Source organism: Triticum urartu, chromosome 4A (genome assembly GCF_056163025.1).
Source record: "Triticum urartu cultivar PI428250 chromosome 4A, HENAU_Tu73, whole genome shotgun sequence".
In the NCBI taxonomy this organism is placed as follows: domain Eukaryota; kingdom Viridiplantae; phylum Streptophyta; class Magnoliopsida; order Poales; family Poaceae; genus Triticum; species Triticum urartu.
Window position 1 is genome coordinate 264,557,890 of NC_141876.1, and position 8,966 is coordinate 264,566,855.

Sequence of the window (8,966 nt, forward strand, 5' to 3'; positions counted from 1 at the left end):
AATTTTATTAATAACTACTTATGAGACCTTTTTTGGCACATACCCGTTATCTCAAGTTTTTGATCAAACGAATCCATTGACACAAACTGTTCATGGGCTAAAAGTGAGTTGTTTAGATCCTGGAGGGTTGACGGGGAGAACCGCAAGTTTACGGAGCCGACATATTCATCCGAGTCACTATGGGCATATTTGTCCAATTGACACGTCTGAAGGAATCATTGTTGGACTTACTGGATCCTTAGCAATTCATGCGAGAATTGATCACTTGTGGGGATCCATATAGAGTCCGTTTTATGAAATATCTGCTGAGAAAGAAAAAGAAAAAAAAGAGAGACAGGTGGTTTATCTATCACCAAATAGAGATGAATATTATATGATAGCAGCAGGAAATTCTTTGTCTCGAATCAAGGTATTCAGGAAGAACATGTTGTTCCGGCTAGATACCGTCAGGAATTCTTGACTATTGCATGGGAACAGATTCATGTTAGATGTATTTTTCCTTTCCAATATTTTTCTACTGGGGGTTCTCTCATTCCTTTTATTGAGCACAATGATGCGAATAGGGCTTTAATGAGTTCTAATATGCAGCGCCAAGCAATTGTGCTTTCTCGGTCCGAGAAATGCATTGTTGGAACTGGATTGCAACGCCAAACAGCTCTAGATTCGAGGTTTCCATTATAGCTGAACGCGAGGGAAAGATCATTTCTACTGATAGTCATAAGATACTTTTATCAAGTAGTGGGAAGACTATAATTATTCCTTTAGTTAACCACCGCTGCTCTAACAAAAATACTTGTATGCACCAAAAACCCCGGGTTCCACGGGGTAAATCCATTAAAAAGGACAAATTTTAGCAGAAGGAGCTGCTACAGTTGGGGGCGAACATGCTTTAGGAAAGAACATATTAGTAGCTTATATGCCATGGGAAGGTTACAATTTTGAAGACGCGGTACTAATTAGTGAACGTTTGGTATATGAAGATATTTATACCTCTTTTCACATCCAGAAATATGAAATTCAGACGGATACGACAAGCCAGGGCTCCGCTGAAAAAATCACTAAAGAAATACCACATCTAGAAGAACATTTACTCCGCAATTTGGACAGAAATGGAGTTGTTAGGTTGGGATTCTGGGTAGAAACTGGTGATATTTTAGTAGGTAAATTAACGCCTCAGATAGCGAGCGAATCATCTTATATCACGGAAGCTGGATTATTACGGGCCATATTTGGCCTTGAGGTTTCCACTTCAAAAGAAACTTCTCTGAAATTACCTATAGGTGGAAGAGGGTGCGTTATCGATGTGAAATGGATCCAAAGGGACCCAATCGACATAATGGTTCGTGTATATATTTTATAGAAACGTGAAATCAAAGTTGGGGATAAAGTAGCCGGAAGACATGGGAATAAAGGGATCATTTCCAAAATTTTGCGTAGGCAAGATATGCCCTATTTGCAAGATGGAACACCCGTTGATATGGTCTCCAATCCCTTAGGAGTACCCTCCCGAATGAATGTGGGACAAATATTTGAAAGCTCGCTCGGATTAGCGGGGATCTGCTAAAGAAACGTTATAGAATAGCACCCTTTGATGAGAGATATGAGCAAGAGGCTTCAAGAAAACTTGTGTTTTCAGAATTATATGAAGCCAGTAAAGAAACAAAAAATCCATGGATATTTGAACCCGAGTACCCGGGAAAAATCAGAATATTTGATGGAAGAACAGGCGACCCCTTTGAGCAACCTGTTCTAATAGGGAAGTCCTATATCTTAAAATTAATTCATCAAGTTGATGAGAAAATTCATGGGTGTTCTACTGGTTCCTACTCACTTGTTACACCACAACCGGTTAGAGGAAGAGCCAAGCAAGGGGGACAACGAGTAGGAGAAATGGAAGTTTGGGCTTTAGAAGGATTTGGTGTTACTCATATTTTACAAGAGATACTTACTTACAAATCTGACCATCTTATAGCTCGCCAAGAAATACTTAATGCTACGATCCGGGGGAAAAGAATACCTAATCATGAGGATCCTCCAGAATCTTTTCGAGTGCTCGTTCGAGAACTACGATCTTTGGCTCTAGAACTAAATCATTTCCTTATATCTGAAAAGAACTTCCAGGTTAATAGGGAGGAAGTTTGATCGGAATAAATATAAATTATTTTCTTATTTCTATTTTATGATTGACCAATATAAACATCAACAACTTCAAATTGGACTCATTTCCCCTCAACAAATAAAGGCTCGGGCTAACAAAAACCTACCTAATGGAGAAGTCGTTGGCGAAGTCACAAGGCCCTCTACTTTTCATTATAAAACCGATAAACCAGAAAAAGATGTATTGTTTTGCGAAAGAATCTTTGGACCCATAAAAAGCGGGATTTGTGCTTGTGGCAATTCTCGAGCGAGCGGAGATGAAAACAAAGACGAAATATTTTGCCAAAAATGCGGGGTAGAATTTGTGGATTCTCGGATACGGAGATACCAAATGGGATACATCAAACTCGCATGTCCCGTGACTCATGTGTGGTATTTGAAAGGTCTTCCTAGTTATATCGCGAATCTTTTAGATAAACCTCTTAAGAAGTTGGAGGGCCTAGTATATGGCGATTTCTCTTTTGCTAGGCCCAACACTAAAAAACCCACTTTTTTACGATTACGAGGTTTATTCGAAGAGGAAATTGCATCCTGTAACCACAACATTTCTCCCTTTTTTTTCTACCCCAGGCTTTGCAACATTTCGAAATCGGGAAATTGCGACAGGGGCAGGTGCTATTAGAGAACAATTAGCAGATTTGGATTTGTGAATTACTAGCACAAATGCTCGTACGTTGCAACGGGAAAAAATAGAACACTACGACATGACGGGCATATTCGCGACGGCATAGACATGGGCATATCATCCATGACATAATCATCACATAAGCAGACATCACTGGTATCTTTTCCAAAAATAATAGCGCACACCCTTACCCTAATAAGCATGGCTCAAGGACCCTCTCCACTCAATTTCAACATGCCGCTTATCCCCAAACGATGGCTATCAGATGTTAAAAAACAACTATGATAAAATTATTTATAGACCTGTATTTACAACCCATCTCACATCAAAATGATATAGGAAGATGTAAAAAACATCCTTCGGAAAATATTTTCTAGATTATTATGTTGTTTAATTATTATTAAAGAGTTTATAAAAATAAGTAAAATTGAATCAGTAAGTTGGATGGAAATTGTACACTGTAATTTCATGTCCAATAGTCTAACTTAGACAGCTCCATCAAATATATATGTAGTGTCCAAACAAATCATACACTGTAATTTGAAGTACAGATTAGACTGATGCATCAAATATAATGTACATCTAAAGTCTGAACTGTTCTCCTTTTAAGATATCCATGAACATTTAATAGACATTTTAGTTCATTGCCCACGACCAATTGCCAATCATGAACCCTAAGAAACGGGATCAAGGAGTCAATATTGAACGTCAAAATCGACAGATGAAACAATTCGGTACATACATGTAGTTCTGGGGACCTGTACCTCTCCGTAGTGCACTGCAGCGTCACATGAAGCCACACAGCAGCCAACAAACTAGATTGATCTATCAAAAGTAGATTCCAGACGAATCAGCATCACCTGTAAATCAAACAGGGGTTTCTTCCACAGAGTATATATGTCACAGCACCGCAACAGTACACACTCCCCAATGTTTGTAGCAGAATCCCATGCATTCGTATTTTGCGGAGGCTAGTCGTCGATGGCATCCAGTGCATGGCCACGTCCACGGCAAGTCGTTCCGACGACCGCGCGACAGCAACATCCTTTTCTCCTTCCATCACTTATCTTGGGCACCATCATCGGTGGACGGTGAGAAGGACCAACACATTCACAGCCTAGCTGCAGAACTTGAGGTCATGGCCGAAAGAGCTTGCAGGGAACCGACAGAGCACACATATTATAGACATGGGAACACAAAATCCATAACTTAGTTCTTATAGCATGTAAAATATCTTTGCTTGGTTGTAGATTTGACCAAATCACCAGAAGAATGGGCACCAGATTGCAGCGTGAGTGCAGATTAGCATTTATTTTAAGTGCCATTATGCTGGCCTCTAAAGGTATGGTTTGTTCGGATTTCATTGTGAGCATTCGACAAAAAAAACTATCTTAAATACCATTGTTATCCCTAAAAAAATCTCAGTGTAATGAAAATCTATATAAGAAAAGCTATGCATCTAGGAACATGCAGCGTCCCTTCTGAATACTCATTAGATCACTAAACTGTTAACAGAAGGATGCAAGTGCACAGAGAGGACATGATCAGCAATGGGAAAAAAAAAAGCAAATTTGCAGATAGTAAATAATCTTCTATAGTTAGACTATATACACTAAGAGAATCTAGAACAAAACGATTCGCAAAATGTACAAAAACTTAACTCTACAGCCTCCAGTGCAGGCTATACAAAACTTAAAATCCCTATGTTCTCTTCGTGAAGATGCCTGTGCGTTGTAGTAGTCTGTGAAGGAAAAGAATATGTTCTGCACTCTGTCAGCTTCTGGCAGAAGTACGAGGAAGAGTTGGGCAATGCGATGGAAAAGATGAGTTCAGAGAAGGGAAAGGAACAACTGACCCCGTCCTTTACCACATAAATACCTCTTTCACTGCCACCCATACAGTAGTCCACCGCCCGAACAGGGCTCGGCGTAGTTGAACACCGACGCAAGTTTTTAGCAGATCAGTGGCTGGGATGGGCGGGGGCTGTAGCCAGGGATTACAGAGGCTAAGTTTATCTGTCGACATACTATCAGTTACCATTTTCCAATAGTGTGGAGGAAGCTGAAGGCCCGGGCAACCCTGGTTCGGCTGCATGCTCTGGCAAAAGTTTTCAGAGGACCCGTGGAGCTTGAGATGGATTGCAAAACGGTGACTGAATATCTAAACTCGGATGTGCCCACTCTTGCTCCCTGCTATGGAGTGATCCAAGATCTAAAGGCGGCCCTGTCTTGCTTTCCTTCGTTCAAAGTTGTATTTACAGGAAGGAGGAGTCTTGTTAGCTTTAACACCAAACTTGGGAAAGATCTGAAGGATTCTGTCATTCAAATAGCAGGTGAGGGAAACACATCAATAATATATAGCAGAAACATATAGATGAACTATAGCTCTATATAGAAACCATTGCTTTCCGACATACAAAATGGTACGTACAGAATGAGATGAGCAAGAAAGCTTGGTACAAATACACAAATGCAGTTTTTGAACTTACTGTAATAATGAACATACAGACTAATAATTAAGTAGGAGGATAGTTGTGTGGTTCGTTTCTGTTCTGAGGGCTAATGCTCATTTCCGGAGGAAAATAAACTCAGATTTCTAACTGAACTATAATCCCATGTAGGTATGGTTGCAGAACAAAGAATATATTACACATCGATGTAATCCCTTCTTCTTCCTCACAGAACTAAATAAAAGAACACACAGGAGTAAAATTAGAATAACTGAATAAAAGAACACACAGGACTAATTTAAATTATGAATTGGGCTGAAACTTTTTCATGGTTGCCTAGCAAATGAAAATAGCATCTTATCATATATTGGGTATTCAACAGAATCAAATACATGGTCAGAGTGTTCCTGAGATTGATGGTTTTTGAACTCTGTTCCTTGACAACATGGCCTCTGCTTGCTTACTGATGGATTAGATAGACAATTCTGAATTATAGTTTCCTGAAACTGACATGTTTCTGTGAACATCTCAAACCTGGTGGATTTGCTGCCTAAGATATTTTCAACACGAATTGGTTCATTTTCTTTTATAAATTCAGGTTCAAAACTATCGCTTCTTGAGAGCATGTTCTGTGCTTGTTCACTGTCAAATTATTCAGTATATTGTCAACTAAAAATAGGCTGAACATGTGATTGCTACCTGTAGTCAGTTTTCCTTAAGAAAGAAGAAATGATATGGAATTTTGGTCTATTGAGCTTTCTTAATGAAAATGAGGCATCTTTGAGAAAAAAATAGCAGTAGCATTTATCATCTAGTAGGGATGAATGACACGGGTACCTTTAATATTCTTACTTGCGGAATTTCTATGCTGATTTCAGTACAATTTCAGACTTTAGAAAGTATGAACAAGACAAAACTTTAAATATTTAATGTATATGACTTTTTTGTTTGACGAAACCAGTGGAAAATATATTCTATATAAGTGGGAATAGGTCCAGAAGGAGGCCCGTAAGAAACTATTTCAGCCAAGCAACCAACCAGACTATGACAGAATTAGAAGAGTCTAAGCAATCACACATGTAACTCCAGGAATCAGAAAGAATAGTTCATTCAGATTCCCTGCCCAATATCATTGAATAACTAATATAACAAGAAAATAATAAGCTCCTACATTCAGCAATATAAAGCTAGCATAGTTGGCACCCCAAATTGAAGAATCATTCTGCATCCTGGAAAGGATAATATCAGCAAGTGTTGTGCAGGTCAAATTACCAACCAACAGAACCATGATATGCATCATGTGACAATAGCATCGTTTAAGGGAAAATGCTCTACCAGGAGCTTGAGAGCATACATGCTGATGACCACATCGCTTCGACAGGTATCCATTGGAATCTCAGGTGCATCGTATAGTGTTGTATTATTGAGTTCCACCATGTGGCAGCTGTAAGCTTGCTGATGAAAGCAACCTGGGAGTTTTGAAGTGCTGCCGTAGATTCCTCACAGAGGTCAAACCAAGTTACCAAAAGGATCAAAGTAATTCAAGACATGTGAACTAAACCAAGAGGCGGCAGGGAAGAACATGTATGTGTGTACCTGCGGATGATCGTCAATATTAGGTCGGACGAAGGGTGTCCTCACACAATACATGTTTGACGAGACACCGGCATCCTCATACATCTCTCTTGTTTAAGTTTTTTCTCCTTGTTTGTTGGTTTCTTTGCTAAAACAATATGACAGCAAGTCATCAGGCAGAAATAAAATCACCATTGGTATTAATAAAGAGATTTTGAGAAAGTAAAAATACGTCAAATAGGAGAAGCTTACATGCCATCTTGAAATTCCTAGAAACCGAGTGACATCCGATGCATGACCAACATACACTGGAAACAATACAAACCTGCATGTTCTGTACACTCTCCTGAGTTGAATCCTGAATTAAGTATGATAATGGGACAACTCAGATATATCAACCTTCAAATCCATTACACTGATCAGACGGCAGCGACGATCGTAGGCGGTGGGAGTCAACCAACCAGAGGATGTGTACAGCGTTGGAGCAGGCAGAGGATGCGCAGCTCCTCGAGGAGGACCCGTTCCGGTTGTGGGGATGTGGATCCAGGCGGCAGAGCATGGCAGGGGTGGGGTGGCGGCGCTAGGAGGTGCAACAGACGGGGAAGGCGAGGGTCAGCCGGATCCGCAGGTGCTGGCGACGAACGACGGCCGGGTCGGGCGCTCGGGGATCGAGATGGGAGGCGGGTAGGCGGTGGCGGCGCTCGGCGGAGGGGGTGGCCGACGGCGCGCCGTGAGGCGGGGCGGGCAGGAGGCGGCGGCGCGCTGCAGGATTGCAGGCAGGTCGTGCTGCTGGATGGGCTATTTTTATTTTCTTTTCTCTCGCCCGTATACCGGTTCGGGAGGACCATGGGTTGAATACAAATAAGGAAACCAGGCAAATTAGCGGCCGGCGCGTGTTCGGTTGGAGCCGGGTAGGCGGCGGCCCATGGCCCATAGCAAATTTTTTGGCCCATGTAATACGAAGCTGTGAAAACAAAATTGAACGGACGAAATTTAGTACCACCTTACGTATATGTTTTAAATGCGAACTGGAAGCGTAAATTCACAAGAGAAAGCGTATTGTGACGGTGAACCCACGGAGTCAATCCGTGCTTTATTATTATTATAGGAAAAGATTATAGAGAATTCTTTGGTCGAATGGAAGGAATTACAAGACGAGGGGTATAGTGGAGATGAGTGGGAAGATAAAAAGACGAATAAGAAAAGTTTTTTTGATTAGACGCATGCAATTGGCGAAACATTTTATTCAAACAAATGTAGAACCATAATGGATGGTTTTGTGCTTATTACCGGTTCTTCCTCCCGAATTGAGACCTATTGTTTATAGGTCTAGAGATAAAGTAGTGACTTCAGACATTAATGAAATTTATAAGAGAGTTATCCGTCGGAACAACAATCTTGCCTATCTATTAAAAAGAAGTGAATTAGCGCCAGCAGATTTAGTAATGTGCCAGGAAAAATTGGTACAAGAAGCCGTGGATACACTTCTTGATAGTGGGTCCCGGGGGCAACTGACGAGGGATGGTCACAGTAAAGTATACAAATCACTTTCAGATGTAATTGAAGGTAAAGAGGGAAGGTTTCGCGAGACTCTGCTTGGGAAACGGGTCGATTACTCGGGGCGTTCTGTCATTTTTGTGGGTCCTTCGCTTTCATTACATCAATGTGGATTACCTCTAGAGATAGCAATAAAGTTTTTTCAGCTATTTGAAATTCGCGATTTAATCACGAAACGCGCCACTTCTAATGTAAGGATTGCTAAAAGGAAAATTTGGGAAAAATAACCCATTGTATGGGAAATACTTCAAGAAGTTATGCGGGGACATCCTGTACTGTTAAATAGAGCACCTACCTTGCATAGATTAGGCATACATGCCTTTCAGCCCACTTTAGTAGAGGGGCGTACTATTTCTTTACACCCATTAATGTGTAAGGGTTTCAATGTGGACTTTGATGGAGATCAAATGGATGTTCATCTACCTTTATCCTTGGAAGCTCAGGCAAAAGCCCATTTACTTATGTTTTCTCATATGAATCTCTTATCTCCCGCTATTGGGGATCCTATTTGCGTACCAACCCAAGACATGCTTATCGAGCTTTATGTGTTAACGATTGGAAAGCGTCGAGGTATTTGTGCAAATTGATATAATAGTTGCAGAA

At 40.7% G+C, this 8,966-nt stretch overlaps 1 long non-coding RNA gene across 7 annotated transcripts; it reads right to left on the bottom strand.

The window, feature by feature from the left end:
• Nucleotides 1–3,280: 3,280 nt before the first annotated feature.
• LOC125551514 (uncharacterized) lies at nucleotides 3,281–7,629 on the bottom strand. Of its 7 annotated transcripts, none has more exons than XR_007302749.2 (6): nucleotides 7,221–7,629; nucleotides 7,059–7,140; nucleotides 6,828–6,954; nucleotides 6,567–6,717; nucleotides 3,547–5,096; nucleotides 3,281–3,456 (listed from the first exon to the last, which is right to left on the bottom strand). It is a non-coding gene; the product is annotated as an uncharacterized LOC125551514 (long non-coding RNA). The 7 variants fall into 7 exon arrangements; XR_015600902.1 differs by having other exon boundaries at nucleotides 3,525–5,096; XR_015600900.1 differs by having other exon boundaries at nucleotides 3,281–5,096; nucleotides 7,059–7,131.
• Between the last annotated feature and the right edge of the window lie 1,337 nt (nucleotides 7,630–8,966).